Raw genomic sequence first — 24,148 nt, forward strand, 5'->3', positions numbered from 1 at the left:
TATTGCACCCTTTTGCTTGATTTATTCCTAGATGTCTTATATTTTTGTTAGTATCAAAGCAATGTTTTGAAATTGATTTTCTGCTGATGTGTTAGAATGCAATTGAATTTTGTCTATTGATTTGGCAACTGTGCCAGACTTTTATTAAGTCCAATAAATTGTCTCATATTTCTTTATGTTATGAAAATAATAAAAAATGGATTTTATTTCTCCTTTTTGATTCCTATACCTTTCATTTATCTATTTTTTTCTGCCTTACTGCACAGATAAGGACCTTCAAGTATTATGTTGAGCAGAGTGGTAATACCACACATTCTTGTCTTGTTCTTGATTTTAAGGGAATAGTTTTAACATTTCACCATAGAGTATTAAATTTTTCTTTAGTTTTCCCCTGCCTTTTAGAGCTTGCTTGACAAGAGATGTTCTCATGAATTTTGGCTAAACTGCGTTGAATTCTTTTTCTGTATCTATAATGAAAGGATCATGTGTGGGTTTTTTTTTTTTTTTTTCCTTAATCTCCTTTAATCTTATGAAAGGGTGAGTTAAAAGAGATTTTCTTTGTTGACTCAACTTTCCATTTATGGGATATACTATATGTGGCATGATGTAATCAATAGCAATATTCACTGCTTATAGAGGATATTATGAAAATATCTAAAATGTTTTGTACTAGTGTATTTTTATTTTTAACATTTGTTTTCTTTTAAAAAAAATTTTTTTTTATACCATTTTTTAAGATGAGTTTGAAAGTGATTTTATTTTATTTTTTGGCCATGCCACTCAGCATGTGGGGTCTACTGCCCCATCAGGGACTGAACCTGTACCCCATGCACTGCAGTTGCAGAGTCTCAACCACATGACTGCCAGGGAAGTCTCTGTACTTGTATATTTTAAAAATATTTTCCTTCAGCCCTTTCCCCCAGCCCTTCTGGCTTTGTCGGGTGATATTTTTCATAAGCACAGAAAAAACACTGAACAACTTAATTGTAGAATTTATCTTCATGTCTCTGTGAATATTATATACGTATCATAAAATTTGCTTAGTTATGTAAATATTCCTGAGCATATAAAATACCCAATTCCTAAGGGGTTAACTGCATGAGTATCTCTTGGCTAAAAACCCCAAATATTTTTTAATACATAGGTTTCTTTTTGCAGTGCGATTCTGTACTCATGTATGAACTCTGATGTGTCTAACATTTATGAATCCACTATAATATAATGGAGTCACATTGGAAAGATTTGACTCAGGGACTCTCTAACTTCCTCCTTCTTCAGAGCAGACACTGTTTTAGCTCAGTATTCTGAAGATTCTGACCAAAAGCACAGCAAGAATCTGTGGATCAGTGAGCAAGGGGCTGTGTGAACAAACTGGAAATCAGAGTGGCCAAGGATTGAATGACAAGGAATGCCTTGGAAGGAATCAGCATATTTGCATGTATTGACCTTTATCAGACACCCACACTTAAAAGGAAAATGACATTTTTAGTAGTTAATCCCCTAAAAATGATCACATATTAAAATTGAAAGTATATCACCAGATAAGATCAGAAATTGTCTTAGGAAGTAGTATATCATGTTACCCTGTGAATTTTATTTTTTAATTTTGCCCTTTTTTCTTACTGAAGGAAAGGATTTAGGAGGGGCCAGCCTGGAGAGAAGGAAAAGCAGTAATGTTCCTTTCTGATGTGCCTCCAATCATGTCTTCTTGCTGGTAGTTCCTCAGGTGATCTGTGTTCTGCCAGGAGCAGGCATTGCCATAGTTTGTTCTCCTGTTTTTGTCTTTTCAACCATAGGTTTTGTTGGTGTTAGCTTGGGTCATGTACTACAGGGCTTTTGGCAACCTTTCGTGGCTGCCCGTGCCCCCGCAGGCCATGTGTTCCATGTCTGTGCTGTACTTTGCAGGGAGGCAGTATAAGGAATGGGCCAAAACAGTGCTTGGCTTCTTACACTTGCAAACACTGTGACCTTGAACAGATCGAGTAAGCCATACCACCGTGGTTACCTTATCTCTGAAACAATGAGGAGCAGGAGAATAATAACAGGTGAGATGGTTAGCATCACCAACTCAATGGACATGAATTTGGGCAAACTCTGGGAGATGGTGAAGCACAGGGAAGCCCTGGCATGCTGCAGTCCATGGGGTCACAGAGAGTTGGACACAACTTAGGGACTGAACACCAACAACACCTCCAAGAGTCCTGAGATGCAAGTAAGATCATCAGTGGGAATGCCAGACACATTGTTGTAGCTGCAAGCTAGCCCTCAAATGCTATTTTCACCATCATTGTTTTAAAAAAATTATGATTTTATTTTTTGGCCTTGCTGTGTGGCATGTGGGATCTCAATTCCTGACCAGGGTTGGAACCTGTGTCCCTTGCGTTGGAAATGCAGAGCCTTATGGTTTTTCCAGTGGTCATGTATGGATGTGAGAGTTGGACTGTGAAGAAGGCTGAGCGCCGAAGAATTGATGCTTTTGAACTGTGGTGTTGGAGAAGACTCTTGAGTCCCTTGGACTGCAAGGAGATCCAACCAGTCCATTCTGGAGGAGATCAGCCCTGGGATTTCTTTGGAGGGAATGATGCTAAAGCTGAAACTCCAGTACTTTGGCCACCTCATGTGAAGAGCTGACTCATTGGAAAAGACTCTGATGCTGGGAGGGATTGGGGGAAGGAGGAGAAGGGGACGACAGAGGATGAGATGGCTGGATGGCATCACTGACTCGATGGACGTGAGTCTGAGTGAACTCCAGGAGTTGGTGATGGACAGGGAGGCTGCTGCAATTCATGGGGTCGCAAAGAGTTGGACACGACTGAGTAACTGAACTGAACTGAACCACTAGGCTGCCAGGGAAGCCCCTTCATCATCATTTCTGCCAGCCCATCACCACCAATGCTACTTACTCTGGCTCCTATTACTGCTAATATCCCTACTGCTATTTTTTAATCCAATGAACCTTGTCTGGAATGAATCTCCGATGGCAGGGCATGAGTGGTGGGGAGGAGGAAAGTTGATATAAGTAGTGCAAATCTTTCCATGCCACTTCCTAGTGGCTTCTACCTTAAACTTTGGGCCGATCTTACACTTTCAGTTGTTGCACTAAAATGTATTAAATTTGGCATTCCTTCCTTCTGATAGTTCACAGCACCTGATCATCTGCCATGAAAATGCTTTCCCAGGTCCCACTTCCCCTCATGCATGTGGGAAGTGCATTTTAGTGTGTTTCTTGCTCTGAAAAAACACTATCCATGTTCAGCCAATCTGTATGAAGCATCTAATGATGTGTCAGATCTGGGGTCACACTCTGAGCTCTCAGCAAGAGGCATGGGCCTGCCACACCTGCTCTCGAAGAACTGTCAGTCTGTTGGGGAGACAAGGAGACAGATGAACATGACCTGAGGGGAAAGGACAAATTCTCCAAGATCATCGATGTGGAATTGAGCAAGGTCTTCCTTTCTCGGCTTCCCTCATTCCCCATTAGAAAACTCGAAGAGAACATTTCAAAAGAAGATGCTTCTAAGATTCCTGATGGAATCATTAAGAGGATTTGAAACATGCCAAATATAGGACAGCTGATATTGTCAGATTTTAGAAAACAATAAATGTGGATATCATCTGGGAAAAAAATGCGTGGAGATTTTTTTTGTTGCAGCTTGTGTCAAAGAGATTTCATGCTTAAGACTAGAACTTTGTAAGTTTAAAACTTAGAAATGGGAAAAGAAATTGTGTCCATGAGTAATAAGATAAAGCTTCGAACATATGGGTGTCAAGGTTTCTGTCAATCCTTGGCCAAACCCCAACCTAGGAGAATGTTAACTATCCAGTGACCAGGGGAAAGGAGGGTCTCCCCTGATCCTTTTTTCCGTTGACGATGTGTGGAGTTTAGAAAATAAGGCCACCCACCCTTATGGGGAACCATGTGTGATGAAGATGGTAACCTCCACTGCAGGGCCCTGGCCTTGCCTGGGGTGGCTCTTTAACTGCAAAGTAGAGGTCGCAAATGAGGCAAACCGAGTGTTGGCTATGCATATGCTTTGTTCACACATGGTTTTACTAGCAACATTTTTCTGGCTTCTGTTTTTCTAAGAAAATAAGATCTGGAGCAGTACCTGCTTGCATTCCTACATGACTGGAAGAGGCTAGTTTCCAGTTGCAGAAGCCTCTCTCAACCAGAACAGGCTTCCACCGCATCTTATCCCACACCTGCTGTTGCTTGGCTTTGCTGATTTACATCACTTGCTTAAACCATGTAGGCATTTGAATTTGCAGCTCCTGGTCTAGAAAATTCTAAAGTAAGGGAGAATGGCTGGGGTTCCCAGGGTAGAAGCCTTCAGGACACCCTCAGAAATGGTGTGTGCTGCCCTGGCGACCAGGATGTTTTGCCTGATACTCTTGGATGTAGGCAGTGGTCCCCAGGGGAGAGACACAGAATCACTTTGGACTGGTTAGGCCATCAGAGACACTGCTTTTAGGGGACTTAACCTCGTGACCGGTGATTAAGTATCTACCTTGCAGTGCAGAGGATGTGGGTTCGATCCCTGGTCAGGGAGCTGTGATCCCACATGTTGAGGAGCAGCTAAGCCGGTATGCCACAGCTAGAGAGTCTGGTGATCCTGTGTGATGCAACAAAGATCCTGCATGCCACAACTAAGACCCTATGCAGTCAAATATATAAATATTAAAAAAAAATTAAAACAGACCCAGCAGTCCCACTGCTGGGCACACACTGAGGAAACCAGAATTGAAAGAGACACGTGTACCCCAGTGTTCATCACAGCACTGTTTACAATAGCCAGGACATGGAAGCAACCTAGATATCCATCGGCAGATGAATGGATAAGAAAACTGTGGTACATATACACAATGGAATATTACTCAGCTGTTAAAAAGAATGCATTTGAATCAGTTCTAATGAGGTGGATGAAACTGGAGCCTACTATACAGAGTGAAGTCAGAAAGAAAAACACCAATACATTATATTAATGCAAATATATGGAGTTTAGAAAGATGGTAATGATGACCCTATATGCGAGACAGCAAAAGAGACACAGATGTAAAGAACAGACTTTTGGACTCAGTGGGGGAAGGCGAGGGTGGGATGATTTGAGAGAATAACATTGAAACATGTATATTATCATATGTGAAATAGATCTCCAGTCCAGGTATGATGCATGAGACTGGGTGCTCAGGGCTGGTGCATTGGGATGACCCTGAGGGATGGGATGGGGAGGGAGGTGAGAGGGGTGTTCAGGATGGGGAACACATGTACATGGCTGATTTATGTCACTTTATGGCAAAAACCACTACGATATTGTAAAGTAATTAGCCTCCAATTTAAATAAGTAAATTTAAAAAAAAATTTAAAAAAGACCCTGCTGTGGGTGGGAGTACATGGAAAAGGCTGATGACTGCTGATTAAAAGAAGCCTTAGACATTGCCCTCTTTAAGTCCTCCCAATACTAGGCTTAGGTGGACCCACCACCTGGCTCATTCATACACAAGCCCGGGAGCTTTGTCCCTGGACGAGGCTTGAGAGAAAGGATAGGATGGGTTTTGAAGAATGAGGAGAATTTGTAATGTTGGAGGAGATGGAGAGAACATTCCAGAAAGAGGGCACCACAGAGTGAAATACAGGTGGTGGGATGAGTGTGCCATGAGAAAGGGACACTTAGGAAACCAGACTGACAAAAGCAGAGGGGAAGAGTGGAAGTTGGCTAGTTGGCTCTTCAATCTGTTCTTTTTTTAAAAATGTTATTTATTAATATTTATTTAGGCCGCACTGGATCTTCATTGCTATGCAAGGGCTTCCAATAGTTGCAGCAAGCAGAGGCTACTCTCTGGTTGCCATGTGTGGGCTTCTTCTTGCAAGTGGCTTCTCTTGCTGCAGAGGACAGACTCTAAAGTGTAGGCTTCGGTGATAATTGTGGCACATGAGTTCAGTAGTTGTGGTACACAAGCTTAGTTGCCCTGTAGCATGTGGAACCTTCCCTGATCAGGGATATAACCTGTGTCCTCTGCATTGGCAGACAGATTCTCAACCACTCAATGCTAGGCTGAAAATTTCTTGTTGCTCAGTCTCTTAGTTACATCCAAGTCTTTGGCAAATGAGACTGGTAAGGGAAAAAGAATCGTCCAGGTTGACTTGCCCCATTGCCCAAAGTCCAGTCTGAGTTTGATTTTGCTAATAAGCCAAAGGGGGATGAGTAGTTCCCAGTAAGCAATTCATGATGTCTTGGATGCTATGCTGAAAAATTGAGTTACTGGGTCATTCAGGAGGTATTCTCTGGGCATCAAAGAACTGTGGTATCGAGGTCAAAGCTGTACAAGAAAAGATTGGAGTAGTCATTGCATAGCCATAGAGGGAACCAAAGATGATAAATCAGATACATAAGACAACAGATTATTCAGTTTGAAGGAGAAAACTGAGAAGTAAGAAAAACTAATATTTATTAAATTTTCCATGGGTGTTTTCACTTATTCCTCCTAATGATTTCTTGATTCTCCAAATATTAACCAGCAGTTTACCATGTGCTGATTTTCTCTGATGGCTCAGATGGTAAAGAATCTGCTAGCAATGTATGAGAGCCGGGTTCAATCTCTGGGTCAGGAAGATCACCTGGAGAAGGAAATGGCAGCCCACTCCAGTGTTCTTGCCTGAAGAATCCCAGAGACAGGGGAGCCTGGCAGGCTACAGCCCATGCGGTTGCAGAGAGTCACGCATGACTAATTGCCTATCACTTTCACTTTCTCCGTGTGCTGAACTAGGCACTGGGATACAACGGCGAATAAAGCACACAAGCTGCTTCACTATTGAGCTTACAGGCTAGTGAAGGAGGCAAAATAATAACCAGAGGAACAAATAATGTCAGGTGGAAATAAGTGCAGTGAGGAGACATACAGCTCAACCAGGGGATGGAGAGTGATGAGAGATGTGTCACCAGGAAGCAGCTTCATCATCACCACTTTTCTGCCAGGGACACTGAGGCAGGCAGGCTGGGATCCAGAGCAGCCAGGCGGTAATTGGCAGAACCTGGCCTCTGATTCAGGTCAAGCCCCAGAGCATATAGTTGGGAAGTCTTCCAGCTGGGACCTGGGGAACCACTTAACGGCTGCCTTTAAGTGGAGACCAAGCATCTCATGTCGGACTCCGCATATAAGAAGAAGGCAACCTCGATGGCATCAAGCTCCTTTGAATTTTGCCAGTCTGCTATATCAGGGACCAGCCACCGGGTTTTTGCCATGACTTCCTGGTCTTCACTGCCCAATAGTCATTGAAACACAGGGGCTGTGTTCCATTCTATGAGCTGTCTGGGCCAGCACGGGTTTGCAGGCAGGATGGAGAGACGGTTGAGGGGTTGTAGGCTCTAGACTCCAATGGCTTGGGTTTCAGTGCTTATTCTCTCACTCACTGGTGTATAAACTTGACAAGTTAGCCTCTGTGTGGCCAAGTGTCCTCCCCTGGAAAGCAGGACTAATCCTAATTTCTGCCTTAGTGCCTAGATGTGCAGTCTCTGAGGTAATACAGGTAATAGGAGCACAGAAAGCCCATAATAAATGCTCACTCTGTGTATTGGTTCTCTTAGTGTCTTTTATGGAGTCTTTGTCTCCTTTGATGTGTTCACATTTGCAGAGCTAGTCTCAGAAAAATGTATTATTTTTTTTCCATGCCGAAACCTCACATTCACACGTTTGTAAACTGTGAGCAGCCTGGTGGTGTGGCTAGGGATCATGTTCCCCCAGTGGCGCATTTCTAAAGCACAGCCTCCTCAGAAGTGTATCTTCCCATTTGACGTGCTTTTGCAGACTGCACAAAGTGAAACTGGTCAGAATCCTAATTGTGACAGTGGTCCAGAGCCAGAATCCAGTCATCTCGTTGACAAAGAACTTGGTACAGAGAACGGTAACCAGCTGTTCCCCATCTCCAGTGAGCAGAGAGTCAGAGGAAATGGGTTTAAGCTGCGTGAAGGATTTGGGTTGTTCATGCCAGAATTTCCTGACAGTGAAGATTGCTGAACATTAGGACTGGATTAGAGAAAGAGGTTGGAGAATTCCCGTCTGTGGAGATTTTGCAAGCATATGTTTGTTTGTGTGATTACTACACACACTGCCTTCTACCAGCACTCTCTGCCTTGTCTCTCTCTCTGGTGCTTGGAACCAAATGAACTTTATCTGAAGGATGAGGGAGGAGGAGGCTGGGCTGAAGAAAAGGGAAGAGGCTGCCTGGTTAACTGGTCTTTGGCATTCTGGTGAGGACACATGAGCATCAACAACCTTGGGCTAGAAAGCCCACCTGGGCCAGATGAGATGCAAAGGTGGTCAGGTTTAAGACTTGGATGGACGTGGAGGACACAGGCTGGCCCTGAAGAAGGTAGACCCATAGGAGAATCAGCTGATTTTCATTGGAGGGTCGGTGGGAACTCACACTGTTGCCAGACTTTGATTCCCCAAAGGAGTATGAATTCTAAGGAGTTCGACAGTTCTGGCATGCATGCATGCTAAGTTGCATCGGTTATGTCTGACTCTGTGTGACCCTATGGACTAGAGCCTACCAGGCTCCTCTACCCATGGGATCCTCCCAGCAAGAATACTGGGTTGCCATTTCCTTCTCCAGGGGATCTTCCTGACCCAGGGATCGAATTGGCATCTCTGACATCCTGCATTGGCAGGCGGGTTCTTTACCACTAACACCACCTGGGAAAAGATTCTGACAACTAACTTTTAAAAAGCCAGTTACATATGGGCCAAGCCAAAGTAAGGAGGTCAGAATTCAAAGTGCAGGAGTCTCTTCTGTGACCTTGGCTCTGTTGGTCTGGTCAGCAAGGAGGAGGTTAAGCCTTTCTCCAAGTTCAAACAAGCACTTGAAGCCACAGAATTCCTCTTTTAAAATGAGAACCTCTCGGGACTTCCCTGGCAGTCCAGTGGCTTAGACGCCTCACTCCCAATGCAGGGAGCCTGGGTTCAATCCCTAGTCAGGGAACTAGACCCCACAGGCCGCAAATAAGAGTTCGCATGCTATAACTAAAGATCCCGCATGCTTCAGTGAAGAGAGAAGATCCCAAGTTCTGTAAATAAGACCTGGTGCAGCCAAGTAAATAAATAAATATTTAAAAAAAAATTAGTTTGTGAGCCTGTAAGAGTGAATAGGAAAATTTTCTTAAAAAATTTAAAAATTAAGATAAAATCAGGAACTCTATATTCACGGGTTGAACCATAAGAACTTGCTATTTTGTACATCAAGAATGATCAAATATTGTTAATTTAATTTACTTCAATCTAAAGTAATCATTTACTATTCAAGAAAAATAATACTAAATGGAAACCATGTTTTTTCCTGCAGCATCAAAAACTGCTGCATCCTCTTGGTCATCCTTCTCTTCTCTTCCCATCTTCCTTGTCATTATAGGCTGCCACCTTTGTCACTCAGTGGTCATCAGTTTGACCAAACTCCGGGAGATGGTGAAGGACAGGGAAGCCTGGCATGCTGCAGTCCATGGGGTTGCAAAGAGTCTGACACAATTTAGCTACTGAACATCTTTCTACAAATATCATTAGTTTGAAATCATCTAGGCATAACTGAGGATAAGAAAATTGTTACTAGTAGACAGATGGCCATATTCTCAAAGCAGGAAGAGTTCTGTCTCAGCCAGGATCCATAATACTTCTGGGAGAAATTAGATTGCTTACCGATGGATTCAGTCTCTTGAACACAAGGCATGTTGGGGGAGACATGAGTGGCAGACTGCCTCATAGGAACCAGAGAGGGAGCTTCCACCTCGGATGCCATGTTCCCTGCCCCCCCTCAGCCTGACCCCTGGGAAGCAAGGGTATGGGATGCCAAGTGTTGGTCATGTTAGAGGAGAAAGACGGATATTAGAAGAACAACCTTGATACCTCTCTGGCCTCCCAGTGTGTCCTAGAACTCCAACTCTGATGGAAGGATTTCTCCAGTCAGTTCTGAGAGCTCTCTGGATAAACCAGGTGACACAATTTTTTAACCATTTAGTTTACTCTCTGTGTGCATAGTCGGTTCAATTCTTTGCAACCCCATGGACTGTAGCCCCACAGGCTCCGCTGTCCATGGGGATCCTCCAGGCAAGAATACTGGAATAGGTTGCCATGCCCCCCTCTAGGGGAATCATCCCAACCCAGGGATCGAACCCAGGTCTCCCATATTGCGGGCTGATTCTTTACCGTCTGAGCCACCAGGGAGAATACTGGAGCGAGTAGGTAGCTTAACCCTTTTCCAGGGGATCTTCCCGACTCAGGAATTGAACCAGGGTCTCTTGCATTGCAGGTGGATTCTTTGCCAGCTGAGCCACCAGGGAAAGTTTACTCTCTACTGATTTATAATTAGCAGCTTTTTTTGGCATATTTTCTTTATAACATCAAAAAGGTTAATTGCAGTTCATAATTAATTGGAATTAATTGATTGGAACTCATAATTAATTGGAATTTCATCCTTGACCCAATTTCTTCACTTTTAGTAAAAGTAGCAAATGAGTAAAAACCATACTTAAGGGGGGAGTGCTGAAAGCAGAGACTTAATAAAACTCACTGAAGCAATATTCCAGAAACAACTTTCAGAATACCTACTATATCAATCATCTGAGGGGTGTTTTGAAGGAAGAGAAATGCCCTATAAAGTGACTTGTGTATTTTCTTCATGGGGCTTTAAAAAAAGTATAATCTATTCCTCATTATGTTGATGGTGAATATTTTGAAAGTCATAATTCTATTTCAAAAACAGCTGTGACCACACACGGCACTATCCAGCTGCCTCTTTATCTAGTCTAATAAGTATGTAAAAACTTATTTGGATGTGTCCAAGGAATCTAAACCCTCTTCACTGACTGTAGCTGGCTCAAAAACTGCAGAATCGCCTGAGGGCTGAGCCCAGGGCACAGCCACCCCTGGGTGCTTCCTTCTCTTATCAGAAGAGAAAGAATCCAGTGCTTCTTTGCTTTTCATAGACTGCTGCTTCAGCAGCTTTGTGCCTCAGATTTTAGACTGATGGTATTGCAAAGGTCTCACTGGAAGGACTTAGGCTGAAACTGAAGCTCCAATACTTTGGCCACCTGATGCAAAGAGCCAACTCATCGGAAAAGACCCTGATGCTGGTAAAGATTGAAGCCAAAAGGAGAAGGGGGCAGCAGAAGATGAGACGGTTAGACAGCATCACCAACTCAAAGGACATGAGTCTGTGCAAATTCTGGGAGATAGTGGAGGACAGAGGAGCCTGGTATGCTGCAGTTCATGAGATTGAAAATAGTTGGACACAAATTAGTGATTGAACAACAACATTGCAATGGCACTAAAAGTAAAAGGATAATATACACTGATTTAAAAATATGTTCTCATGTTCACTGAACAGAGATGCATGGAATCTTACTGCCTCAATTCAGTTCAGTTGCTCAGTCGTGTCCGACTCTTTGCAACCCCATGGACTGCAGCACGCCAGGCTTCCCTGTCCATTACCAACTCTCAGAGCTTGCTCAAACTCATGTCCTTCGAGTCGGTGATGCCATCCAACCATTTCATCCTCTGTCGTCCCCTTTTCCTCCCATCTTCAATCTTTCCCAGCATCAGGATCTTTTCCAATGAGTCAGTTTTTCACATCAGGTGGCCAAAGTATTGGGGTTTCAGCTTCAGCATCAGTCCTTCCAATGAATATTCAGGAGTGATCTCCTTTAGGACTGATTTCTCTTGAACTGGTTGGATCTCCTTGCTGTCCAAGGGACTCTCAAGAGTCTTCTCCAAAACCAGTTCAAAAGCATCAATTCTTTGGCGTTCAGCTTTCCTTATAGTCCAACTCTCACATCCATACATGACCACTGGAAAAACCAGAGCTTTGACTATATGGACCTTTGTGGGCAAAGTAATGTCTTTGCTTTTTAATATGCTGTTTAAGTTGGCCATAGCTTTTCTTCCAAAGAGCAAGCGTCTTTTAATTTCATGGCTGCAGTCACCATCTGCAGTGATTTTGGAGCCCCCCAAAATAAAGTCTCTCACTGTTTCCACTGTTTCCCCATCTATTTCCCATGAAGTGATGGGACCGGATGCCACGTTCTTAGTTTTTTGAATGTTGAGCTTTAAGCCAACTTTTTCACTCTCCTCTTTCACTTTCATCAAGAGGCTCTTTAGTTCTTCTTTGCTTTCTGCCATAAGGGTGATGTCATCTGCATATCTGAGGTTGATCTTTCCAGCAATCTTGATTCCAGCTTGTGCTTCATCCAGCCTGGAATTTTGCATAATGTTTTCTGCAAATAAGTTAAATAAGCAGGGTGACAATATACAGCCTTGACATAATCCTTTCCCAATTTGGAACCAGTCTGTTGTTCCATATCCAGTTCTAACTGTTGTTTCTTGACCTGCATACGGATTTCTCAGGAGGCAGGTCAGGTGGTCTGGTATTCCCATCTTTTTAAGAATTTTCTACAGTTTGTTGTGATCCACCCACTCAAAGGCTTTGGGGTAGTCAATAAAGCGGAAGTAGATGTTTTTATGGAACTCTCTTGCTTTTCTCTTGGAACTTACTGCCTAGGCATGGTTGTTTAGTGCCTGATGGGGTACAGCGATTCTCTCTGTTTATTTGCTGTTTAGCTAGCTGCACCAGGTCTTAGTTGCGGTACATGGAATCTTTGATCCCTGTGGTAGCATGCATTTATTTTTTAATTTTTTATTGGAATATAGTTACTTTACCATGTTGTGTTCGTTTCTGCTGTACAGAAAGTGAATTAGCTATACACGTACATATATCCCCTCTTTTTTTAGATTTCCTTCCCAATCAGGTCATCACAGAGCACTGAGCAGAGTTCCCTGTGCTATATAGTATGTTCTCATTAGTTACCTATTTTATACATGGCAGTGTATATAATGTCAATCCCAGTCCCAATCCATCCCACCCCCATGCCACATTTGTTCTCAATGTCTGTGTCTCTATTTCTGCTTTGCAAATAGGTTCATCTACAACATTTTCCTATTTTCCACATATATGCCTTGATATATGATATTTGCTTTTCACAATGAGAGTTTTTGTTTGACTAGCTAGAAAGTCAGCCAAGTCTGAGCCTGAGTTACCTCCTCTGAAAGTGAAGTGATCAGACTAAGCAGTGGAACTTGTAAAAAACAGACCAAGTGAACCTCCCCCCAGACCTAGTAAGTCAGATTGTAAGAGTGGAGTCCAAACGTGTATATTTTGCACACCTGCCTGGGTGGTCATTATGAACTTCTGCATGGTTCTAAGGCCCCTTCCACCCAGAGCCTGTGGCTCACTCTTCGTTTCCGTGTCTGTTCGCTCAACAAGTGTTTCTTGTGTGCTTGCTATGTGGTGGGCAGAACATGGCCGCTATGCTGGATGTTAGGGTTTCCACAGGAAGTCAGAGGTCAGGCTTCCTGCTTTCCAGGTGCTTGCAGTTCAGTGTAGGCAAGGAAACAAGTCCAAGGGTAAAAAGCACTCAAGTGGAGTACAAATTAGAAAGACGATATCATAGGGTCACACAATGCAGCTGAGGAGAAAGTCGCCAGAGAAGGCATCTCGCAGGGGAAACCCTGAGGGGCTGGCATCTCAAAGATGAGAAGGAGCCAGCCACACAGAGACCTGCTCAATAAAGAAGATGGGAACTGCTCATCATGCTGAAGGACAAGTAGTGAATGAAGGCCAGGGTGGCTGGTCTATGAATCGAGGTGGGCAGAGACGCAGGAAAAAAGAGCAGTGGTCAGATCTCAGGCCCTTGACCATGCTCAGACATTTGGACTTTATTCTGAGTGCACTGAGAAGCCACTGGGGATGGAGGTGGTTCAGTCTGCTTGTTTTGAGATGTGAATCGATTCTCTTTGATTGATATTTGAATAAAGTCATTTTGGCTGTTCTGTCATACTTGACAGGTGGATTTATGAAATTATTGCTTGATATTTGATCAGTTTGGCTACTTTTCACCTTTTTAAAATGTGGTTTTTGTTTATTCACAAAGCCGTGAAGCTGTGTAGATTGTACATCAGTTACTATCTGCTTTTTGAATTTAAGGATAAGTTGATTCAAGTTGCAAACACATGGCTATATAAGAAATCATAGTCCCAAGAACAGAGTGAGTATAGGAAGGCTTGGTGGGATCTCAAGGAAAACACAGAAACTCTCTTAATTCGGCACTTCCAATAGAACTTCCTATGAAGTTGGGAAGGTTCTGTATCTGTGCTTGTCCACATGCGTAGCCATCACTCACATGTGGCTGCTGAGCCCTTGAAATGCGACTAGTACAACTGAGTAACTGGAATTTTTATCTAATTACATTTACACTTAAATAGCCACATCTGGCTACAATACTGGCCAGTACAACTGCAGAGCAACTTACAAATTCACAGTCTTATCTGAGATCATTCTCCTATCTCCCCTACCACCCCAGCTTCCAAAATGTTGGAAAATTTGAAGCATCTGCTATACAAATTGTTGTATTTAAACTTAATCCTCACTACAAAGGAAAAATTGCTATGTTCCCATAGGGAATCCAGATGACAGAGGTTCCACATATAGGATGGGGAGCCGTTCTGGAAACACATCTGAGCGGCAGTCTACTTGGTTGGCACCAGACGTGGGTGACATCTGTGCACTCAGAGGAGGGCAAAGTAAACTCATGAGCTTGGCCTCAGCTTCACGGCTCACACAGAATAAAAATAATTCCAATATTTTGAGAGGGCCTGATGAGTATGGTTGCTTCTCCTGCTCACACTGGGGTCCCATGTGACACAAGAGCAAAATCACCCCTTCTAATAATCTGTCACCAAACTATCAGTTGAGAAGAATCAAAGAGCCATGAAAGATTCTTTAAACTCTTACTGTTCAACTCATTAAATTCCTCCTCTCCCTAAAGGTCCATTTAAGCTGTTTCTGTTATTTAAAAAAAAAAAGTCTTCAGCAGCTTGTGGTTTTTTTTCTTGAGAATTTGCTTTTCCATGAGGAAAGACTGAGGACATGAGGAGAACAGAGAATGAGATGGTTGGAAGGCATCATCGACTCAATGGACATGGGTTTGAGCAAGCTCCGGGAGATGGTGAAGGAGAGAGAAGCCTGGCATGCTGCAGTCCATGGGGTTACAGAGTCGGACACGACTGAGCAACTGAACAGCAACAACAGGAGAAGAAAAGTAGCCCGAGAGGACCTTTAAGCTTTATGAATGTTGTAAAATATTCAGTGTTGTTTTTTTCATTGTTCTTTATTTCCTGTTTTTCTCTTTTTTTCAATTATCATGTTTTGTAAATACGAGGCATACATGAAGGCAAGCACAGTGAAGATGCTTCTTATCCTAAAACTTCTTATACTTTTACAGCAAAAAAAGATCCTTAGCATTAATTATGTATGAAGCTATGAAATGATGGGCTGGCCTTTAATGAATAATTAATATTTACCTATAAAATATGACATGCTCAGGAGAAAACCACAAATATTCACTGACTGCATGACAAACTTAGAAGAAAAAAATAATTGACCTCTAAAATGGTTCAGTTTTAGGACACGTGCACAAATGGAGAAAAAGATTCCATAGGTCAAAGTAGTTTTTCAAGATATTTATTGAGCTAAAAAAGCATTACCTTTTCTTGTACTTTCACTTTCTATGCATTAATTTTAGGCTGCACTGGGTCTTTGTTGCTGTGTTTGGGCTTTTCTCTAGCTGTGTCAAGCAGGGGCTACTCTCCAGTTGCAGTGCGTGGGCTTCTCGTGGTGGTGGCTTCTCTTGTTGCAGAGCATGGGCTCTAGGGTGAGTGGGCTTCAGTAGTTATAGCACTTGGGCTCAGTGGTCGCAACTCCTGGGCTCTGGATAACATCTCAGTAGTTGTGGCACAGTCTTAGTTGCTCCGTGGCATGTAGAATCTTCCCAGATCAGGGATTGAACACGTGTCTCCTGCATTGGCCGGCAGATTCTTTACCACTGAACCATCAGGGAAGCCCACAAAGCATTACATTGGATAGATTTTGTCCTCCTACCTTGACATATCAATCTTCATGTGACTTGGAAAGCTAGGTTCATAGTTAAAATTCTCAGACCCCAGAGTTCCTCGCTGGCATGCGGTGGCATCAGGGAGCCAGCCTGTCATTGCCTGGGGCTGCACAATGGATTCCTGTGTGCCCAGTCTGCTTCCTCACACTAGCCAGCCCTCAGGTCTAGGGGAGTGCACACGGTGCTCACGCTGCCCAGCTGGCTCAATAGGTAACAGGATGCGCCTGCAGTGCAGAAGACACGGGAGACTCGAGTTCCATCCCTGGGTCAGAAAGATCCCCTGGAAGAGGGCATGGCAACCCACTCCTGTATTCTCACCTGGAGAATCCCTTGGACAGAGGAGCCTGGCGGGCTACAGTCCATGGGGTCACAGAGTCGGAACCAACTGAAGTGACTGAGCATGCACGCACACCAGTGGTCTCATTTACCCTAGGAAGGACGACCCTGGGGGAGAGACCTGCAGAGGCCCTGCCTGCAAGCTCTGGCATTTGGGCAGGGAATGCTGGGCCATCAGGTGTCTGGAGAAGGATCTAGCAGCCTGAGCATCTTCTTTTGCTCAGGGAAGAAGGACACAGCTGGAGGAGGATTAGAGTGGGGTGTCTACATCACAGAGTCCAGGACACGGACCCTGCAGCCTGGGTCTAAGGGCAGCATGGAAGCTTTCATATTTTAAGAGCCAGTGACCATTTCAGTACTGCCCTGTTGGAAGAAACTCTGTTTCCTAACATGCCCCTTAAATCTCACCATCCTAGGACAATAGAGCAGTCTCTTACTGGAGGTGCCCTTCAACATCTGGTTCTACAACTGGTCTCTTTTGCAGTGGGAATCATGAATTTTCAGTTTGGTGTTTCCAAGACTCCTGAGGGCTTTTATTTCTATTTTTAAGTTTTCTTACGATACAAGTCTCATACCATGCAATGCGCCTATCTAAATGGTTTTCAGTATATTCAGAGTTGTACAACTTTCACCAGAAGCCATTTTTAGAGCATTTTCATCCTCCTAAAAAGAAACTCATCTGCATTAGCACCCCTCCCCCTTTCCTCCGCACCTCAGCTCCAGCCATGGGCAACCACCGATCTACTTTCTGTCTTAAAGTACTTTTCCCCTTTCATGTGTCCATAGGCCTAGAGAGCACTGTAAAACCTTAGTACATCCATCCAATCTTACTTTTCTCATCAGATGTGGATTTGTGCTTCTCCAACTTCAATGTGTGTGTGAATTCCCTGGGGAATCGGGTTAAAATTCCCAGGGATTCCCCAAGTCTGGGGTGGACTTGACATTCTCAACTGCTATCAAGTGATGCCCATGCTCTGGGTCTGGGGATCACATTTCAAAGGATAATGGATGATGCTGAAGTCATTATTTTAACTGGAGTAACTTCCATTTCCTGGGCTTCCCTGGTGGCTCAGAGGATAAGGAGACTGCCTGCAATGTGGGAGACCCAGGTTTGATCCCTGGAGAAAGAAATGGCAACCCACTCCAGTATTTTTGCCATGGGAAAATCCTATGGACGGAGAAGCCTGGTGGGCTAAAGCCCATGGGGTCGCAAAGAGTTGAACAGGACTGAGCAACTAACACACAAAAACAGCCTCCATTTCAGACAGTGTGGCAACGACTTGTGATTTCAACTGGCTTAGGATGGCAGGTTTACATCCCATCTTAGAAAGTGGTGTGGGGCGGGTGGGGGGAGGAAGTGTGTGTGTGTGTGTGTGTGTGGTGTGATGCAGTGGGCAGAGCTTTGCATACATGGACCTCTGTCTACCATTCTGAAATGAGGCCTGTGAGGACCCCAGGCCTCCTTTCTGTCTTTTCTTTCAACCTGTGTTCACCCTGCTTTGTCAGCATCCTCGTGGAAGCGGGCAGAGACACTCCATGGTTTACTTTGGTCTGGTACCCTTCCTCATCGGGGCTGCACACCCACGTTTCTCTGACCATCTCTGCCTCAGGGTCATCGGTTCTGGTCACACACCGCTTTCTGGAAATAGTATTCTAGGAAAAGAAATGAGAAGCACATTTTCCACACTGTGGTACTTTCAGCGAGCTCTGTGTCCTCTGGTGTAGGAGCCGCGGTCTCCGCTTGCGGGGGAGGCCTCTGAAGCATGTGTCCCTCGGTGACAGAACTGAGCTGCAGCCCGAGGGTTCGTTTGGGGTGGGTCTCGACACAGCCTGTGGCATTCGGCCGCCTTCCATGGAGGAACTCACTTTCTCTGGGTTTCATCAACTTGTTTTTGTTCCTGTGGTTTCTTGCTAAATAACTGTATCCTCAGATCCCACACGGCAGAGCCAAGGCCAGAAACAGAAACCGAGCTTTCTTCATCTTCCATGATGGTCCACGGAGGCCCTGGGAGCACCGACGGGGAACCCGGAGCCCAAGAGGCTCACCCCGGGCTGCGGGTGGCAGAGGCAGGTTGTGTATGAGACCCTCTAAGAGCACAGCTTGAGAAGTGGTTTCCCGGCTGTGGTACAAGGGTGTCTGACCTCTCCTGAGACACATGTCAGCCTGCAAAGATGGGGGAATCATAGAGAAAGGATGAGAATGTGAGCAGAGAGTGGGCCATGCAGAGCACACCTCTGATCATGACACTTCCCTGCTCAAACGCTCTCAGTGGTCCCCCATTACCCACATGATAAACCCATCCTCCTTGTTACCGCCTTTAGGACTCCGCTCTCTGGTTCTAGTCACCCCTTCCAGCCTTGCTGCCTACGATCCCTGCTATAAATGCCTTATGCTCCAGGCATGTGGACCAGGTTCTCTTCCAGGAGCACTGTGTCTTGCTGCATCCATACCTCTCCTCAGGCCGTTCCTTCAGCTAGAATGTCCCTGTTCCCTTTCTCTTTCTGTTGCAGTTCCAGCCTCCTGCCAGGACAGCTCCCTTTCCTCCTCCTCTATAATATCTTTGTTTTTTAAATCTTCTCATCTACTTTCCCTCCTCTGTGCTTTCTCCTATAACCAGACACTTCTGACACTATCCTTAGTATTTATATGTGTGTGTGTTAGTCACTCAGTCGTGATGGACTCTTTGTGACCCCATGGACTGTAGCCCGCCAGGCTCCTCTGTCCATGGGATTCTCCAGGCAAGAATATGGGAGTGGGTTGCTATTCCCTTCTCCAGGGGATCTTCCTGACTCGGGGATTGAACTTGGGTCTCCCGGATTGCGGGCAGATTTTTTTACCCACTGAGCCACCTGGGAAACTCCTTACTAAAACCGTGCAAATACAGCTACCATCTCTTGAGCTCACACTGTGTCTGGTGTGGTGTAGTATGGTTTACATAAGTAACTTCTTTTTATCTTCTAAGGGCCTCTGCAAGGGAGCTGGTATTATATCTACTGCACAGTTGAAAAATTCAGACTTCCCCAGAGTTGCCCAAGGCTGGTGATTCTTACCAACTGAACTATGAGGGAAGCCCTCATAACTGTGGCCATTAGGCCACCTTAAACTGTATCCCTGATGCTTCTGCAAAATCTGGCAAAAGGACTTGAAGTCACCAGAAAACAAAACAAGCAAGCCCCAGTAAGACCAAAAAATGCAGACAGGTGGTCTCAGGGAATGTTGTCGCTGTTGCACGGTTATCACTGGCAACATTGAGGAATGAGCAAGGTGAGACAGCATCCATGGAACAGTACCTCTGGGGGCTCTAACAGAAGTGGGTGGGAAACTCCACTAAAGAGGTTCTTGGGTGATAAGATTCTTGGTCATCCAACCTGTGATGTGTTTGCAGTCTTGGTCCATCCTGGGAGTTGCTATAAGAATGGGTGTGTAAGAAGGGGGAGGGGGGTCACAATAAAGGTGGAACAAAAAAAAATGGTTAAACCTTACCAAAATCATGATGTAAAATAATATAGAGAAATGCTTACAATACAATAAATAATACTTAAAATTTTAAGATTCAGTAGAATCTCAATTTTTGTAAACACAGGCCACACGCTTGGGCACCAGAGAGGAGAAAGACCAATGGGAATATTCATAGGGGTTGAATCTGAGGGTTAGGATACTGGGTAATTTTTACTTTGCACAGCTTTTGAAATCCTGCATGTTCTAGAGTGAAATGTGTTCATCAGAAGAATAACAAGTGATCATCAGATAATCAGGAAAAAAACAAATGATATAAAAAGCCCAGATTTTAACTCAAAAAATTAAAAGTGAAAACAAAACAAAAAACAGCCCTCACAGGGCATAAGGAAATCAGTGTGCCCAGAAACAGGCTGGGTGGGGAGGACCATTGTTCTCACCCAGCATGGCTTTCTTCTTAATGTTCTTTTATGCGTGTATGTACAATTTCAAAGCTTTTCCTAAGTTTATTTTTGTGACCAGTGGCTTTAAACTTGCTAAGAGGATAGGCTTCCAGAGGGAACTGTGGTTTGAAAATGTGACGGAAATTGATGGAACCTCCCAAGAACTTTTGGTGTAGACAAGGCCTTAGAAGCGTGCAGGGAGTGAGACCCTCTCAGCAGAATGCCCCATCCCTGCTTTACCTGCGATACCCATCACCATGTAAGAACAGAGCCCCAGAGAAGGGCAGGGAGGGATCAAGAAAGAAAAGCTCACTGCGGTGTCTTCTCTCATCGTGGAGCACTGGCTTTAGGGTGCGCGGGCTTCAGCAGTTGCAGCACGAGGGCTCGCTGGTTACATCTGCTGGGCTCTAGAGCAGGAACTCAGCAGTTGCGGCGCACAGGCCTAGTTGCTCCACGGCATGTGGAAAATCCCGAATCAGGGATCAAGCCTGTGTCCCCTGCACTGGCAGGCAAGGTCTTAACCACTGGGCCACCGGGGAAGCCTTGTTTTTAAATCTCCGTACATAAAAGGTCACCAAGGAGAAAACTTAAGATGTATCTGAATAGTTTCTTACATTTTGGTGATGCCTTTTTAAAAGGAAAAAAAATTATTTTTAATTGATGTATAATTGACAGATAACATTAATTTCAGGTGTACAACAGTGATTTAATACTTGTATATATTGCAAAATGATCATCGCAGTAAGACTAGTGTCCATCACCACCCATAGATACAGAATTTTTTCCCTTGTGGTGTAAACCTTTATGATTTACTCTCAGCAGACTTTCAAATATGCAATTATGGTCTTATTGACTGTAGTCACCATGGCTGAACAGTAATTCCCCATGACTTATTTATTTTATAAATAAAAGTTTATATCTTTGACCCCCTTTACCCATATTTTGGTGGTGCCTTTATAAATGTTTAGCAAATGTTTTTTGAAGGGAATTAGGAGTGGGTGAGTTCATGCTGCCAGGTTAGAGCAGAACTGAGTCAGTCCTTCCAAGTTCTGAGTTCTGAGTATGTGCATCTGGGTAGGGGGTAGAATTCCTGCATTAAAACTAACAAACCCAAGCTTATAAGACTCCTTCTTGAACATCCTATAGCTCGTCCAAATGTCCTTTTGATAAGTTAATATAAATGAATCAGAAACATCTGCATCAGAAATCTCGCTGAACACACCAGGGCTTAACAATTAAATGGAAGAATGTTTGGCACAGTGTGGTTCAGGTTTTAGCAGATCCAAACTGTTTTGCAAAACAGTTGTTCTGAAGACATTCTGAGAATTTAAAAGGCAGCTGGTTCTCCCACCCGCTCTAAAAATGAGAGTGGTGATTTCTGTTCTTTGTGTCGGCTCTGGTTGCTCTTACTGACTGTGGAGGGACTTCTCCTTGCAGAGGCCCTGTCTCTGGTCTCTGCCAAGTGCTGTCCTCCCCTCTCATTCTCTCTTTCCTCTTTCTCTCAATCCTACATTTGGGTCCTCAGCAGATACTCTGTGCTTCAGGCACAGTTCTAACAGCGATGACGAGGCTGCATTTTGTCGAGTCGTGAGATCCAGTTCTAGGTTCAGGTCGAGCATCGTTGTCGCCCTGGTTCACAGAATTTAATAATCCTTGTCCCTTTCACCCTTGCTGATGGTGCCCGATATGAGAGCTGGTCTCTGGGGAAAAGAGAAAGAAACTATCAAACATTCAGAGGAGGAGCTGAAATCTGATGGATGGTCCAGAGGAAAGCAAAGCTCAAATTGTGGAAGAGGCTACAACGAAAACGCCACTGTAAATAAAAGCCACGTTCAGTTCAGTTCTCTTGAGCCTCCCTCTTGTTCTGGAACACAGACTGAGTGATCCCAGCAAATGCCAACGAAGCAGATGAAAGTGATTAGCGTGCCGTTCCCTTTCAAGCTCTTTTATTCGAAGAAGTTGTCCTTCCATTTTAATTGACTTTCAGTCTCGCCATCGTGAAATTTTAATCACCCGAGCACGGAGACGACATCTCAGATCACCCAACTCGTAATTCTATCTCAACTGCAAGATGAAAGAGGACACCCTCATGCATTCTTGTCCCTTCTGTTTTCCCCTTCAAGGGACACTGTCAATCTTCCTTAGGCTTCTTGAGTGATCATCATTTAATTTTCTTTGGAGGTTGCAAAGTCTTGATTTCCTAAACTGAAAAAAAAACAAAAAAAAACAAAGAGTAATTAAAAGTGATGGAAGCATATTAGGAAAGAGATGGAAATTCAAGCAAATGGATGTCTACCTCATTGGGCAAACAATGCAACTCCACCCCCAGTGGCTTTTAAGTTTAGCACTGCTAGTTAATATTTCTCCACTAGGTTTAAGAAATTAAAAACAAAAGAATTAAAGCGTGGTTTTTTCCCTTGGCTTCAGAGCCAAAGCTTGTTTTAGTTTTCCCAGAGTTCAAATAATGAAATTCTTATTTGGAACCTTTCAGGGACTTGCTGTTATTCTCAGCCGAGATGCCAAACCTTGGCTTGATCTCCCTTCTGCTCTTAATTTCATCTCCTCTCTTTTTCATCTGCCACGTCCTGGCTCACAGGCTTGGTTCCTCCTTTGGGGCCTTTTGCTAAGTGGTCTTTCTAACCCTGGACCCCAAAGGAACCAGCTCATTTCCCGATGCAGGGCTCAGCTCAAATGTCTCCTCCTTGGAGAGCATCCCCCAACACACAAATCATTTGGTATCACTTGATCCTGCTTTCATTTCGTCATAGTGCTTATTGCTAAGGCTTGTTGTCAATTTTCCATCCCTAAAGTGTAAAATGGCTGAGTGGTAAAGAATCTGCCTGTAGTGCGAGAGATGCAGGAGGCGAAGGTTCAGTCCGTGGGGTCGCAAAGAGTCGGACACGACTGAAGTGACTGAGCACAAAGTCTAAGCAGTGAATACATGATCTGTGTAGATGTGGCCTCTCTCTACAAAGGATTTGCCACTTTCAATTAAAACAAAAAGGGGGGCATTGCTTGGTTTGTACTTGGCGTGTTAACATGCTAGTTGCTGTTTTATAATAACTTGGAGTGTTTATTTTACAAATGCTCCATCTCTGCAATGTGTCCTGACATGTCCACCAAAGCTAGGCTTTCAGAGGGAGCAGGACCCAAACCTGACAGTGTAGGCTGTAATGAAGAGGCATCAAATTCCTTAGATTTGCCCTTCCTCATCTCTAGGCTCTAGATTAGAAATTCTTACCACGTGGCTCAGTAGTGAAGAATCCGCCTGCCAATGCTAGGAGCCACAGGAGATGAGGGTTCAATTCCTGGGTTGGGAAGATCCCCTGGAGAAGGAAATGGCAACCCACTCCAGTATTCTTGCCTGGAGAATCCCATGGACAGAGGAGCCTGGTGGGCTACAGTCCATGGGGTCGCAAAGAATCAGACACGATTGAGGACGCACGTGCAGAACATGGGCAAGGCTAGAGTTTTAGTCCCGAATTGCCTACCTTCCAGGACACTTCTCCCACCATGGAAGGTGTTTCTCCGGAGGCCCCAGTCTCCATAAATGACTGTTAGATTGGAGACTAGGATGATGTCCCTTGCCTCCCAAAACTGCAAGCACATGAAGTGGTTCCCACCTTGGAAAATGATGCCAAGGTGACAGCCCCCGGGAGCTGATGAGAAGAATCCGTGTGTAGGTTGAATGTATAGCAGATGTAACTAGAAATGACAAAGGCTTTCCCAAGTTGGGTTAAAAAAGCAGTTTAGAATTCCAAAAACCATTGATTTTAATGGAATACTCTCCTCATAGGTTTTTTTTTTTTTTTTTTAATAATTTTTGTTTATTTTTGGCTGTGCTGGTTCTTTGTTGCTGCGTGGGCTTTTCTCTAGTTGTGGGGGCCACTCTCTAGGTGCTGTGTGTGGCCTTCTCATTGCGA

At 44.2% G+C, this 24,148-nt stretch overlaps 1 protein-coding gene and 2 long non-coding RNA genes across 4 annotated transcripts in view; 1 reads left to right on the top strand and 2 right to left on the bottom strand.

Moving 5' to 3' along the window:
* The window catches only part of SGPP2 (sphingosine-1-phosphate phosphatase 2), a 144,308-nt gene that overhangs the window by 22,556 nt on the left and 97,604 nt on the right, over positions 1-24,148 (top strand). The gene's annotated exons all lie outside the window — the stretch shown is intronic.
* On the bottom strand, positions 5,432-8,567 carry LOC123332192. The gene is made up of 2 exons (XR_006548967.2): positions 6,899-8,567; positions 5,432-6,318 (listed from the first exon to the last, which is right to left on the bottom strand). It is a non-coding gene; the product is annotated as an uncharacterized LOC123332192 (long non-coding RNA).
* On the bottom strand, positions 17,498-24,076 carry LOC123332191. Its single transcript, XR_006548966.2, has 3 exons — positions 22,710-24,076; positions 19,617-22,430; positions 17,498-18,489 (listed from the first exon to the last, which is right to left on the bottom strand). It is a non-coding gene; the product is annotated as an uncharacterized LOC123332191 (long non-coding RNA).

This window comes from Bubalus bubalis, chromosome 2, assembly GCF_019923935.1.
Source record: "Bubalus bubalis isolate 160015118507 breed Murrah chromosome 2, NDDB_SH_1, whole genome shotgun sequence".
NCBI classification, from domain to species: Eukaryota; Metazoa; Chordata; class Mammalia; order Artiodactyla; family Bovidae; genus Bubalus; species Bubalus bubalis.